The sequence below is a fragment of the Drosophila serrata genome, unplaced genomic scaffold (genome assembly GCF_035046125.1).
Source record: "Drosophila serrata isolate PLE 108 unplaced genomic scaffold, ASM3504612v1 contig_245, whole genome shotgun sequence".
Lineage (NCBI taxonomy): Eukaryota > Metazoa > Arthropoda > Insecta > Diptera > Drosophilidae > Drosophila > Drosophila serrata.
In genome coordinates, this window is record NW_028257143.1 from 1,765,760 (window position 1) to 1,781,804 (window position 16,045).

The 16,045-nt window shown below is 36.5% G+C and overlaps 1 long non-coding RNA gene across 2 annotated transcripts; it reads left to right on the plus strand.

Moving 5' to 3' along the window:
- The first annotated feature begins 1,403 nt into the window (after positions 1-1,403).
- On the plus strand, positions 1,404-2,214 carry LOC110186057 (uncharacterized). 2 transcript variants are annotated; one of them, XR_002319819.2, is made up of 3 exons: positions 1,404-1,703; positions 1,897-2,012; positions 2,068-2,214. It is a non-coding gene; the product is annotated as an uncharacterized LOC110186057 (long non-coding RNA). The 2 variants fall into 2 exon arrangements; XR_002319820.2 differs by having other exon boundaries at positions 1,897-1,964.
- The last annotated feature ends 13,831 nt before the right edge of the window (positions 2,215-16,045 follow it).

Below are 16,045 nucleotides of genomic sequence, written 5' to 3' on the forward strand. Positions count from 1 at the left end.
TAAAAATTATATTGCATACTTTAAGATACCTTTTTAAGAGATTTCAAATCTTCATGATTTCTGTGGCAACACCATAAAAAGGTCCTTTTAATTTCTTAAATGACTTTGGTCACATTTTATTATATTTAAATATGCCTTCTTTTGCGTGGTTATCATATAATATGAATTATAAATACCTCTTTGAAATATTTTATATACATATTGTAATTAAATCTTTAAGATTTATTTTCAACTTAAAGTACAATCGTTGATATTTGATTTATCTTACGTTTATTATAATTTTTGTGAATTTACCTAGCTTTGAAAATTAATGTAACAAAATAAGACACAAAAAAGTTAACTACTATTTTTTATGATTTGATAAGTATTTCACTGTGTTTTTAGCTTAAGTTAACTTTAGCTTATATATTATTTTTTCCCACACCATTAGCCAAGTCATTTGCAATAACGAAACGCACTGTACATTTTTACTCGCACACCCATACATAATATATATGCTGCATCATTGCGAGAGACTGGTTGACAGTTACGGGCTTATTGCCGGGCTCAGCGGATTACATGTTTAGCCTGGTAGAAATATATGTACATATATGGAGGAGTACACCATAAGCACACATAACCCTGCGGGGGGATCTCGAGCAGAATCTGTGCAAACTCTTGCCTCTCGACCAATGTCATCAATCATCGTGTGTAAGTTGGTTAAACCGAAGGCGGAAGTATTTAGCATTTGAGGTTTATGAAATCCATTCGTGTTTTTCGGATATTTGTAATATAGATTGATTATGGCGCTAATTCAGTCTCCCACGGTTATTAAAGCCATGGAAAGAATGATAGAAACTAACAAAATGGTTACAAGGTTGGGATTAATGTGGAAATAATTAAATAAAATGTATATGCTTATTACGATTTATTAGTTAATATCATAATCTATAAGATACGTTGGTAGTGTCATTTCCATTTCATGCCTTTTAAATTGTGTTTGTATTTATTAGCTGAAGAAAGATATGTCTATTTATACTCTATATATTATGTTATTTATAGTTTTGAATAGAAATTAAATGTCTTAAAGGTTATTAAGAGACTTTTCCCCATTAAAACTTTTGATTTTCCACTATTAAGGTGCCAAACTTCTCCAAAGCCGTTAAAAAAAAATCCCCCCTTAAGCGCCGTCTCACGGAAAGTTGGGAAAAATAAGTGCAGGAAATAGAAACCGCATCACGTTCGGCTGTGGTTGAGATGTTGCATGTTGCATACTTTGTTGCATGCACCCCTCCAGATGATTGCGCTAATTTGACAACTTTTGTCTGGCTGCAACGTGTCGAAGGCGAAGAAATCGCAATGGATATGGGATATATAGTATCTGGGAGATGGGAAAACTGTCTGCTTTCGAGCAATTAGTGAGCTCTCGTCTCAATGTCAAACTTTCACAACGAAAAACCACTCGCTTGGGAATATTTTATTTCAATTTATTTAAATGGGAGCGAGCATAAATTACACTGGCATATCGGCACAATGCCATCTACATATATAGAGCGTAAAGCGAGACAGCAACGGAAAAAGGAAGTTAACAAAATAAGCCAGATAGGAGAGATAGAGATATGCCGACGGAAAATAAAAAACAAAACAAAACCCTAAGCCCAATAAAGGAAAAGATAAATGTCGAAGCGACGACAAATAAAGTAAGGCAGAGGCCGAAAACACAGGTAAATATCAGGCAGCAGCCGAAACAGAGACAGAAATTCAATACCATCCAAAGATGAAGATGAAGAAATTGTGCCCCAGCTACTGCCTTCGCGAGTAATAATTTCAGTTGTTTTATTCTTTTTTTCTTTTTTACTGTTTTTTTTTTTTTGCCATGGATCGTATCGGATCGCATTTCACCTTCTTCTCTTTCAGGTGTCACCGATAGGCATCTCTTAATGCCCACAGAGAGCGCCGGCGAAGACAAAGCCACGACTTTACAGGTTCGCTTCTCTTTACTTCCCCAACTCTCTGTCTCCGGTCAATGTCAGGTCTTATATATATTATTGTTGTTTTTCTTATATTTTTTGTATTTTTTGGGTTCAGTGTGTGTGCTGCCGTGTGGTCCGAGAAATTCTCATTAAGCGAAATATTCACATAATCCCGCATTTATTTGATATGCGATAATAAACGTAAGGGAACGTAAAAAGGAGACCAGTCGAAGAAATAAAAATATATATAAAAACAAACATATAATGCCCCGAAATGAGTATAAAAGTTTCCTGTATTTATCTGTGTTCACATTTATTTCATCTGCTCCTTACTGGTATAATATAGTTGGGTATTTTTCATTTCCTTTCTTTTTTTGTATTTTTTGGCGACGGGCAAAGCGAATTGAAGTTGAATGGCAGCGAAAAATATGATTAAAATGTTAGATAGGGATATGTGTTGAATTAATTTGATTAAAATGAAGCCGCGACTGAAATGAGAAGCAGGAAATGTGTTTCCTTCAAAAGCACTGTTGCATGCACCATGAAAATAAAGAGTATGAAATAGAAAGAAATATGTATACTTTTCAATGAAATCTTATATAAATATGTATGAAAAATATCTTGAAACTTGCGGTTCATAGTTTAAGTTCAAGGTGACTCAGTTAACAAGGCGTAGAAGTTAGCCTTATTATTTCTTTAGCTCAATATTAAGATTTTATTTCAATAGACACTTTCTATCCATTCAAGACAATCAATGTCATTGTACTGAAAATATATAAATGAAGTAACAGCCATCATTCCTTCCCTTATCACATTTGAGCACGCGAATAGGTTTAAGCAGTCTTCAAATAAACAAAATATTGCACAATCGATTCCCACACAAGCCAGCTGGTTAGTGACGTCAGGAGGAAGATATAATCCACATCGAACTTGAAAATATAGACACGTATTTCCTAATCTAAAACGGATGCCGATCGTCTGTCTGGCCTGGGAGGGTTTCCCATTAGAAATTGCCCTCGAAATAAAGTGAGAATTACTCAGCGCAATTATGCAGCTCATTGCCCTTGAGTTATGGCTTGCGTTGTGTTAATTTCTCTGCTCTTTCTCCAGAGCGGCATATGCAACCTTCAGGCGGAGGTGGAGGCGGAGGAGAGGTAGATCCAAGTCCAATGAAGCCACGCCACACTTTTCCTGTGGAGTGTGTGTGTGCTCAATATGCAACCACACACATGTGCAACGGGGCACGCACAAAGGTTCAAGTTTAAAGGCTGTCTAGAGATGGGTTCGTGAGGGGTTACGATGATTACTTTTCGAATTTGTAGATTAAATTGACCAAATAAAATAAATTATAGAAATATATTATATTATAATATATATAAATATATTTTAATTTGTCATATAAGAAAACAGTATTATTTGGACCTAACTTAAATGGTTGCTAAGAGTTCACTAAAGATTCTCAAGTCGGAATACTGTGGCACAAGTAATGACTCACGTTTTTCTTATATTGAATCTTATACACTCTATATAAACATCCTTTTAAATTCAATTCCTGATAAATAGAATTTAATTCTCTTTATGATTTCATTTACCCAAATGTTGGTTGTTTTCCCAATTGCTTTAGCTCATCACGCTCCCATTGCCTTCACTCACCTATTTATAGCAATATTCATTTATTACGCCCGAGTTTAGGTTTTTCCATTTGGTCTGAATTCGAGCCACATGTGAGGGGCATGTCTAGAGTGTCGCATTCCCGTTCTGCTTCTCGATCGGAGCATGCGCGACTGCGACTGCGTTGCTCTTGTTCTCCTGAATGTGCCGAACCCACATTTGCTGTCACATCAGGTACCTCCGGGAATCCATCTGCCTGTCTGCCTTCCTAATGGAAATTGTCATCGCGACACAAAGAGACACGACTCCAATAAAGTTCGAACCCCATTCATTGGATCAAACTTTTCGGGGTATAGAAATCAAGAATCCCAAACATTAGCTTTTGAACGGCTCTCGAAAATGTGCTGAATCACACTTCCATGTAATTTCATCAGCAATAGGGAAAGGGCAACACACACAAATGATCATGATCATGATCATCATCATCATGATCCAGAGCCAAGTCTGCATGTGTTTTAATTAGAATATCGTGAGTTGTTTGGCTTTCGATCATATAGCAAACAATATCCATACGAGCTCGCCCGTTCGCATATTCGAATGTGTGCTCAAGCCGTGGGTGGCATTCCCAGTGACTCGACATAAAGTAAATGTAAACTGAAAACGGAAAACAACAGACTCCGCCAAGGAATTTCCATAATTATTATTCTTTTCGGATCAGATCTTGTCCGCATTTAATAAAGTAATCAAAGCCTTCTCGAGAACGGAATTGGGTTGAACATAATGAGATTTCGAATGTGGAATGGGAAAGATTTAGCTTAAAAAAGTATTCGCTGGATTCGCACAAATTTTATTATAATGGTTTCCAAGCAAAGATAATGTATACTTATTTATATAGAACATTCAAGTTCTTTACAAATAAATATACAAATACTATGCCAAATGATGATTATAAATACCAAAATTTAAATAGAGAATTATAAATTAATTTCAACGTTTATTTAATTTAATTTATAAATTAACTGAAAGTAGCAAGCTTTAATTTAAACATAATCAGCTGCTTATGTTGCTGGAAAACCTGTTGCCTGAGCTGGCAACATGTTGCAGCCGGCACACGTGGCAGCAACAAGAGGAACGAAATGAAAGTGAAACAAGTTCCACATACAGTCCGCTTCATATTTTTTTGTTTTTGGGTTCATTTGCTGCAAGGGGAGGTGTGTATGTGGGTGCTCAGGTGAGAATGATAGGTCCAGGTGCTCAGGGTGGCTCAGTTTTAGCCTCTGTCTCAGTTGACTTCATTACCGGACACTTGAAGCGAGGCAACAAACAGTGGGCGGCAAGGACAGGGCGGTGGTATGTGCGCCTAATGACACACAGCAGACACTTCAGTTGCTCCTCATATGATCTGTACTGTGTCCCTGCATCTCTGCTCCTGTGACTCCCCCCCAGCTTGTGCGTGATAATGATACGACCTGGCACTGTTGACACCCAGAGAGCATCCTTTAAGCCTCGGTAAAATGGCGTGACAGTTAAAGGGGATTCCCCCACATGCAACACACTGCGGTGTCTGGGACCTGGTCATTGCCATTGCGTGTCTGCTGTTGCTTATCGCCGCATTCGGCTTAAAAGGCGTTAAAACTGCTAAATGTTTGATTATTGCCAAAGAGGGACAATGTCCCTGGGCAGAATATTCTTAATTTAAAGGGATTAATAAAGACATTGTAAAGGGAAATTTGTTGGTTTATATCAATAATTAAATAAATTGCTACAGTAGATATCTGTACATATTGATAAAGATATTAACTATTTAATTTTATATTTTATTAGTCTTAATGTTATGTTTCGTATTATTTGGGAAACAGTTACTATCAAAAGTATTTCAAGTCATTTCCCTTTAATCCTGTATATGAATATATCTTCTATGGCGTATTAAATATATTTTATTTAATGTCCATAAAAAACACCATTTAATAGTATAACACCTAGATTTTATCTCGTAGACTCACTATTTCTTATGAAGTTACAGTTTTAAGCACTTTGATTTTATTAATTATTTCATATAATTCACTTTGTATACTAATTTAAAGTGAGTAACTATTATAAAATATTTTAAAGTAATGTCCTTCATTTAAATAAAATTTGATGATTACAACAAATACTATAGAATCCATCTCAATTCACAAGAAAATTAACGAAAATCGGGACAATCGGCACAGTAATGCGTTGATTTCAAATAGTAAATAAATAAAATAAATAAATAGGAACGCTTGATTTCAGAAAAGCTAGCGGAAAACGCCCTTGAAGAACATAAAGTTGTTTGTCTTGCTGAAAGTCTTTAGTTCCTGTTGGCAGAACGTGTCCTTGCGCTCCTTGACCAGGTTGGTGAACTAGTCCAGTCAGTCATCGTCCTGCTGATCGGTATCCATGGAGATAAAAGTACCGCTTATCTTTAGGTTTTTGCAGCTGGTGATCTCTGCCATGGCGAACAGTTAACTTCGCATCTCAAGGATTAATCGGGGTTCAGGAACCGAAACCATGTGGTTTTTAACGACTTCAACGATACCCTTTTTATTAACCTTTAGATTTTTCTCGAATATCAAAGGTAATTACTATGAGACGTTGACGCTTTTGTTAGGAGGAGCATTATTGAGTAGAACCGAATTAATATTCTTATCAAATAAGTAAATTAATTCAATAAAGAAATATATTATATTAAATGAAAATTGGTTAGATATTACATTCTTATTATTTAAAAATTATTATTATAATTATTTACTAGTTGAAATTAAATAATTGATTTGGTAATTGATCGATTTTGCTTAGTTTTGCGACCGTTATTTTTTAACTCTTTCCTGTTTTTGTAGACGGTTGTTTTAGTTTTTTCTTTGGGGTCCCAATTGGTTTCGTTCTATTGCAGGAATCAAGTTCATTATTTAAAATATGTTCAGCTCCCCAAGGGTGACAGTTTAAACGTGGTTTTCCATAAATAAGCTTCTCAATATAATTAACAAAACAAAATGACTCAAAAAATGTTCCGCCAGCAGCGGTGAATGCAAAGAACGTTCCCCCGAGAGTACGTGGAAATCATGTTGGAGACGAAAAAATAAAAAAGAAAATGAACAAAATTCGCTTGCAGAAACACTGCACTTGGTGGCTGCTATCGTGGGTAATTAATAAGCCATGGAAATGCAATTTTTTCCACTAATCGTTGCAACAAATTGCGGCATGTGTGCAGCACACGTTGCACGAATGCAGCGCGGAGTAACTGGCGGGGGCAATGCATTTCGATTACAAATTGCAAATGAACGCAAATCGATTAAGTTGTTTGCTCTGTTCTACCTCTCTTTCTAGAAGGAGAGAGCGGAGGAAAATATGAAATGATCATGCAAATATGAGAGGGACGGGGTCGGGGCTGTGGCAGGTTAGCCATGCACGTGCTGAAAGACAACACATTAGCTTTGTTCTATGGAGTGAAAGTACTTGAATCTCCAACTTGGCGGTATCTTCCGCCTCTTATCCAATGCCCCAGCTCTCAGCCCTCCCCTTCTGGTTGCACCAACTCCAAGTTGACTGTCTGCGACCGTGGATCTTTCTTCTATTTGCAACTTTTCCAGCAAACAATGCCCCATCCTCGATCCCCCGACATTGGTGCCTCCATTCGACTGAGAAATGTTTATTTAAATGCGCAAAATGCGTTGTGGATCCCCAACTAGAAGTACAGTGGAGACTTGATAGTGAAAACAAGTAAAGTAGTAAGTTAACTATGCAAGATGTATACTATAATAAGACTTAATTAAATAATTTGTAAGTAGAAAGTACTAAAAAATTTAATTTGGTTGAACTGACAGTTTTATTTTGATTTAATTTATTTTTGTTTAAGAATATAACGCAATATTAATTCTTTGTCATTATTTACTTATTCTTTAGTTATATAAAAGTACATTTTGTATCCTATGGTTATTAATTATTTATCATGATTTAAAATTCGATTTAAGATTTTAAGAATAAATGGAGTCTTACCAACCTTAAAGGACGTGTACAGTTAGGAGATTTTTACAGCCTTAGTATATTAAACACTTAGTATGATCACCTAGAAATTCAAATGTTTAAGCTTTATGCGTCTTGTTATTATATAGTTTTCTGAGCCACAACTACAGTCTCCAGAGATATAGTCTTTAAAATTTAATTATAAGTAATATTATCAATTATAAATTATGCTTTTGGATTTAAAACGAATGCATTGAAAATAAAATGAAGTTACTCTCCACTAATGATTAATTTTAATCCTATAAAAAACCTCCTAATTATCCCTATTATTTATGTACAGAGGGTTCACTGTGTGCTTACCTGCCGCCTAACTAGCCAACATGTTGGACCCACCGAGCCTCAAAAGTCGCAGCAAAGCAGCCAAAAGGCTCCATCCGCTTCCACGTCCACCATCCACATCCACATCCACATCTACAGGCACATCCAAGTTGATTGCCCAGGCCATTAAGTGCAGCCAAACTGCTGAGCATGCGCAGCCTTCGCTCCATTTGCTGGGGGGTTACTTGCCCCCTCCCCCACCACTGGGCCCCCTCTTGGCCCCTTCTCTGACTCTGTGTAAGCGCGGCATAATGAGCCGCGCAGTTACATTTATTTTAAATCTGATATACATATTTCTCTCCGCTTTTTTTCCTTCTCTTGCTTCTTTTTTGCATTGTTGTTATTTTGGCCTTTGTTTTTTTGGCCAGACTGCAGCGGCAGCGGCAGCAGCTCAATGGCCATTGTTGCGGCTCAGCCGTCCTCGTTTCTGTTGTTGTTGTTGTTGTTGTAGTTGTTGTTGTTATTTTTGTGGATTTTGTTGGTGGTGGTGCGCCGACGCCGCTGGCGACTCTTACAAAGACTTTAGCGCAGACTAGCCCGACTTTTGATAGATCTCAGGGTATTGCAAAAAGTCCAAGAATGTGGTCAAATTTATTTAATATTTTAAAGAAATATAATAAGTTTATTAAAATTTAACTTAAATTGAAATACTTAAAAACGTTTTTGACGTACGGAACTCTTTAAAAAATATACCATGTTATTTGTCCTCTTTTCTTCTTCGTATCTCTTGATAAAGAAGTTTGCTTAACTTTTTAATCGACCTAAAAACAATTCTCAAATTTGGTTTAAAAATATATAAAAAGCATTTCTTGATTTACTTATGAAGTACTTTAATTAAATTCAGTAAAGTTTAGTGAAGTGAATGACAAAAAAAGAATTGAATTAGGTTAAGGAAGCTTTACTTTTTTTTAGTTCTAAATTTCATTAATTCATAATTCTTTTTCCTAATTATCTCAGGTTTATGGTAAAAGTTTAAATGATGCAACATTAAAGTCAGTGTTGCACAAAACTTTTGCAATTAATTCAATCGCTTTACCAATGCCGGTACATTTTGTACATAATTAAAACAGTGCTCCAGACAAATAAAGTTATAGTTGAATCTAAATAATGTTCGAGTTTTTCTAGATATAGAAATTCAACACTAATAGTTTAAGATTTTAAATAGACATTTGGTTTTAATTGTCACTCCCACAAATGTCCTTTTGATGTACTGTTGTAAATTCTAAACTTAAACCAAAAATCATAATTAAAGATGATATGTAATTAGCATTTTACAAACAATAGAAGTGTATAATCAGCTGAAATAATTATGTATCTTAAACTTATTAATATGATATGAGAAATTGATTATAAGGAAACCTCATATGACATCCACGTCTTCCATCCCCACATCCCAGTATATTTTCAAATTTAAGTCAATCCTTATGCAGAGAAAGAGCATTTCAAATTCGATATATTAAATGTCCCCAGTGTTTTCTTGTTTTGATTGTGATTCGGTTGGCGGAGAATGAGCGGGCTACGCATGGCTGCCTAAACGCAAATGTATGCAAAGAGCCATTGAATTTGCAGTGGCAATCGGGGGGCGAGAGGTCGCAGTTTGGGGGGAATTGACTAAAGAATGGTTGCAGATTCTTGCGTCTAGATTTTGTGTTTATTTTGCCCGAACAATGCACATGAATAATGTGTGTGAATCGCGGCCCGAAACCTGTGCAGATCTACCGAAGATCTCTTTACGGCTGAGCCCCTCTATGTTACCCCTTCGATTTAACTCCCCCTCCAGCAACACCGGTTGCATTGAATATATATATATTGATGGTGTGTGTGTGCAGTTTGTGGCATTAATCAAAGCGCACTCGCCGACAGAGTCGCCATCTCGTAATGACCAAATATAAGAAAATGAAATAAGCCCCAGAGCTGACCACCGGACACAGAGATCAGGCGGACGGACGGAGCGTCTAAATGCATTGGCAAACAGAAAGGCAAAAGGCATTTGGCATTTCACACTTTTACAGCCGAGAGGCAGCCAGTGGACCGCCCAGTCAGCGCCTATTGATTTAAACAATCTTTTCCCCCATTTTTTTCTTATTTTTTCGTGAAGGAGGTTTTCCTTTTTGTGTATTTTTTGTTTTTTTTTGGGAAAGCGTAAACTTTGCTTTTTAAATTAAATTTTAAGCGAAATGTTTACCTGGTCAGGGTGGGGATCATTAAGTGAAAGGGAAACCTCTATCTAGCGAATTTCAGTTTAAGTTTATACTATATTTTATCATTAAATATATTTAGATGAATTGCAGGAATTGTTACAGGTTTTAAGGGATTATAAACCTTGCAGAAGAACATAAATACATGAACAAGGCGGTTAATAGTTAATTATCCTCTAAAATGCTCAAAAATAATAAGGAGATATTTTGTTTTATTTTACTCAAACTTATAGATTAACACGTTAATAATTAAATAAATAGTAGGAAATATATATTACAAATTTTCTTTCGTTTCTAAACACTACTCAAACTTTAAAACTAATGCTGTACTTTCAATAATTAATGGAATATATGTAAAGAATTTAGTTTTGTTTCTAAACACTACTCAAGCTTTACGAGTATATAAATAATAGAAAATATATAAACAATTTTGTTTTGATTCTAAACAGTACTTAAATTTTAATATTAATACGTTACTATTTAAATAAATAATAGAAAATATATTCTTTAAATTTCTTAAAATTGTTTTAAATTGTTTGAACAATGTGTACCATTCGAGCAAAGACCTAAACATAAAAAAATAATTATTCAGGCATCATTTTGTTAACAAACAAACTTCCTCAAATACTCTTAGATGACAAAGACTTCGGGTGAGTAATCTAGTTAAAATGTAAGAATGCTCTTTATTATTTTTTCCTATTTGTTATTCGAGTAAATATATGTATATGAAAATAGTTCATGAAATTATTCAGTTTTCTATTTTCCGTTAAACCTGCTGTTGTATTATTCTCGCCCATAGCAACCATTTACCGTTCTGGACTTCATTATCATTCTCGGGGCCAACTCTCTATGCCGCCAGTTTTGAGAACGGCCTTTTAATGGCCGAATAATATTGCAGTTGCAGTTGCATTTGGCATTCGGCATTCGGCAGTTTCGGTTTGAATCTGAAATCTTTAGTCAAGGCGGTGTTAACATCGCCCCAAACTCGTGACCAGCGACCGGTGGAAAAGGCGGACAAAATGCTCTGCTCCGGCTGTTGGAACTGCCTGAAATCATCATACGATATACATATATTTGAACGGCAGCATATCGGTTCTTACGATTCCAATTCCTATATATATATTCAATTATTGTCTTTTTGGTTGTTTCCTCGCCGAGTTCCTGTGGTGGGAGTGCGGGGTGTGTCGGGGGTCTAATGGCAAGTGCAAGGAAAGTTTTTTCACATTTTGGCCTTCTTCGGTTTTGGCAACTAAAAGAATGAGCTGTAAATATAATATTAACTACAAGATTTTATTTATTTTACCGTACTTTAGGTATTGAAGAAGCTGTAAGATTCTTCATTTGCAATGTGTTTCAAATTAATATAGTTGTTGTACTCCTGCAGGGTAATATTATATCTTATCTCGATTAAGATATATTTGTTAATACTGTTAAGGCTGGAAAGAGAATTCATATTATTTTGTAAGTAAAAGGTATTATAATAATTAAATGTTATGCCTAATTAAAGTGGATTTCTAAGTGTGATTTGAATTTTTAGTTCCAGAACTACTGACAGTAAAAAACTATTTGAATTCAAACTCTACCAACTATAAAATGATTAAATTATAAAAAATATAAAGTCACACAAGGAACACGAAAACCAGATCTTATTTATGGAGGTCATTAAAAATATAATTAATATTTCATTAATACAAATTAAAAAGAGTTTCAATCTGTTCCTCTAAGGTTTTAATTGAATTACGAGTCTACTCCTATCATTCTCGAATACTATTCATCTATTGCAAACCCATATGCCCTGTCAGTGGCGATGTAGAACCCTTTTCTACTACCGGCGGCAACGGCAGCGGCTGCAACCAGAGTCAAAAAGTTGTGGCTGCTGCCGTCGATGCCGCTGCAACTGAAAACTGAAGAATGCAACAAGAAGCATTGATTTCAAATAAATTTCGCTGCCGGCCAAATTGTATGCCGGTTGCTCTTTTTGGGATAGTTGTCGGTTCCTGGGTGTGGGGGCATTGGGATGGGTATTGAGACACTTGAAAAAATAATACTTAAAAAAGCTTACATGTTTTTTGAAGCATATTTTATTTCCTAAAATAAATAGTAATTGTAATATATACTAATACAAGTAATATTTAAATTAATGAATCAAATTCAGAGCCTTATAATACGAGGGCAAAAATTGCATCCCAAAGATACAAACTCTCAGAGATTTTTCCCAGGTTCTTAAGTTAAGATCATGCCAAGACATACATAACTAATAAAGTTTTTCTATTGAGCTCTTTACTTAAAAATATATATATTTGTATGTATTTTTTTTTTATTTTTTTTTAATATTACTTTCTTATGGATCGTATGGATCACTTTTTCAAGTGCATTTTGGGTCTGGCTTTGGGTCTCTCGCTTCGTGCCTTCTTCTGCAGCTGTGGGTGTGTGTCTTGGGTGCGCACAGAGACAGACGGCGAGATAGAGACGGACAGATAGCGATAGAGTGAGAGAGGGAGGCAGATTGGGGAACACAGCGTCAGGGACAGGGACAGACACATACACACGCCCCGATGCAGGCGCTGATATGGGATGCATGTAAATGCAATCGTATCTTACGGCTGTGCACTTTCTAGCCGAGGCCAAAGCCAAAGCCAAAGCCAAATCCAGAGCCCAGATCCAAAGTCAGAGCACAAGTTCAAGTTGCACGTTGCACGTTGCTGCTCTCCATCTGGCATTGTTTGCTCTTCATTGTTGTTTTGATACCCAATGGGAACTGAAGTTGTAAAGGGTATATTAAATAGCTAGTTGGGATTTGATTTAAGAGTAACACTTCATTCATAGCTTAAAATATTGTAAGAACTATGAAATGTACTTTGAACATATCCTTTTAATTAAAATGTAAAATGTTATATTGGGATATTCCCTTCTTTCTTTATAGAAATTAAATTCCTTAGCTATAATCTTAAAAGAAACTGCAGCTAAACCGGGTATCCAAGTGTCGGGAAACTCCCCCAAAAAGGTTCCAATCGTTTACTTTTTTCCAAACTTTTTTTTCGGGGGATCCGATGCCCTGTTTGGCGCTTTTGTTGTTGTTGTTTCTGTTGCTGGCGGTGCGGCGCTTTGGCTGCTCCTGTTATTCTACTAAGTTGATAACCATGTTCAAATAAATCACCTTTTGCGTGGCTGCAAGCGAAAGGCGAACCGCTACGGACATGGTCATAGAGATGGAGATGGAGATGGCGATGCCTGGGATGGCTTGGATGGCGGATGGCGGATGGCGGATGGCGGATGGCGGGCTGGGGCGGACAGCATCCGTGGCATGTTGCGGCTGTGGCAGCCAACTATGAGTCGGTTGTCGTTGCATTTCGGCTTTTATCTTTTGTTTGCAATATTCAGATGCATCTCGCAGATAATTTGTTGCTTTGCTAACCGAAAAGGTAACTTAGCCTCGGTTTCGCGTTCGGAATCGGTCCCCTACAACCTACCAACCACATCCGTGGCTCAACCACCACCCACCCAGTTTAACAGTGGTTCGAAACAATATAGTTATTTAAATTAAAATATAGAATGCAAGGTATAATTTATAGTCTAATATACTTAGCTCTGCAGAAAGTATTAATATTTAGACAAGTTTATATTCAACAAATTATTGTAATAAGTTTCATGTGTTTCATGTCTTTTTGTTTGAATTTTTATATAAGTCATATATTTGCTATTAACAATATTTCAATAAATTTGTAACATTATTTAAGTAGTTTTAAAGATTAGAGAATATTTCCAAACAATCGTTGTAATAATTATATTTACTCTTCACTGAGAAAGGGATTATATATTATTATATTATTATTCTTTATACGGTTCTTGTTCTTAAAAAGGTCTTATATAGTTTTAATAGTTTTATTATCAATTTCATTACATATTTGCATACCTTCACTCCACTTCCATTGGCCTATGTACGATTATTTTAGCATAATAAAAATATATATCTGCAAAATGTTTTTGTTTTCTGTGGCTGGCGGCCTTTCCTCGGTCCTCGTCCCTGGATAATGGCATAATGTGCCTGTGCCTTTGATGCCATATCGATTTCAAGGCACAAAAATTGCCATATCCGCCCCCTGTCTTACCCCAACCCCTGCGCACAGCCTCCTCCTGGTCGGTCCACCAGTATCTGTGTCTTTGCAGCTGCCGTCAATTTTCTGGCTGGGGGAGTCGAGTCTCGAAACTCTGAGAGTCTGAGACTCGGCCCGAGGCTCTTGGTCTCATTAGCCGGCGTAGTGGAACCGGAGGGGACGGAGAGGGAAAATCCAGGGATCGGGGTTACAGCACAGACAAGTTTTCGCTACGTGACAAAGTCACAACACTTGACACACACGTTCCCAGGGAACAACAAATTAGCAGAAGTTACAAATACTTGACCTTTTCCTCGGGACAGCGGGGACTCGGTCTGCTGATTAAGTTGTTGCTTATCAAATGACATTAACTAATTGCACGGAATTCGGTCTGCGTGTGTGTGGGAACAACATGACAAATAAGTATTTCCAGTTTCAAGGAGAAGAATAAAGAACCTACCCTTCCCTTAGTGTTTCAACATTTGACGCCAATTTATAAATTTGGAGTCCTCGAATCCGCTTTTTCCACACTTTTTCTCTTTGCTAATCTCGCTTAAGACCCGCTTACAGCCTGAGTCCGATTTCGATTGTGTCAACCCCATTGGAGCGGAAAAGTTTTGCGCCATTTGATTTGGATTTAGTTTATACGTGGCATTGGGGATGGAAAGGAGGCTCAGCTGCGCCAACAAAGAATTGTCAACAGGCAGAAAGTTCTACTTTCGAATCGCACAGAAAGTTTTCCCCGGCAATTGTTTAGACTGACTTGAATATAGATATTCCCGAACGTTTGCATAAAGTCGACAGTTGATGTGTGCAGGGACAAATGGCCCAGATGGGAATCTCTGGCTGGTTAAAAATGTCCTAGAAATCTATAGCAAATGCCAAAGGAATGAAAGGATGTCGTAATGTCACTTGTAAAGTTTCGACTTTTATGGCCCAGTAACAATCAAAGTTGAGACACATTTTGAAATAATAATATTTGTTTAAAGGCATATTCCACTGACACATTCCTTTCAATTTTCAATACATTTCTGAAATGAATTATTAATTTAGGATTCAAAAAGCTTAAGGCAAATGATAATAATATATTGGACACATTGTAACTTTCATCAGAATATTTTTCTTAGTGGAAATCAAACTTAAAATAATTACTCTTCTCCCTAAGACACATCACATCTTATTTCCACTTATCTTGTAATAATTTTGAATATTTCAAAGCTCAGAATATGCTATGTAATCGGTAAATTAAATCGTACATTTCCATCTAACAATCCTAATTAGCTGATTATCCATTGTTCTCCTTTAATATCAATAAGGGAATGCCTGTTTGTTTGCCTTCGTCAGCCAGATTTCTTACTTGTTAGCTATTATTTATGCCGCAGAGGAAATGTGTCTCGCATTTAGGCAATGATTGTCATGTTGTCACACAAAACCAAACCGAATGCAAATGGGGGAAAACTCACACAGACTGAGAGGTTAAAATATGGAAACACAATCCAATACAAAACCGAGAAAACCCAAAAACCGAGAACCGAAAACCGAAAACCCAAAATGCGAGGGAGGAAACCACCCGAGCAGGCAGAGCTTTTGTAAGCGTATTTAATTACATTTGCCAATTGTCTATGAATATGTTAGCAGCGTGTAAATACAAATAAACAAATTAATAAATATGTATGCGCAATGCAGACGAGCCGGTCCGTGTCCTGGCCTGGGACCGAATGGAATGCAGTCACCCAGGACGATTGTATTGTCCTTGAACATGCCAAAAGATAAACTTACTCCATCCGATTTCCCCCTCGGTTTTGTGCGTTGTGTGCACAAATCTGCC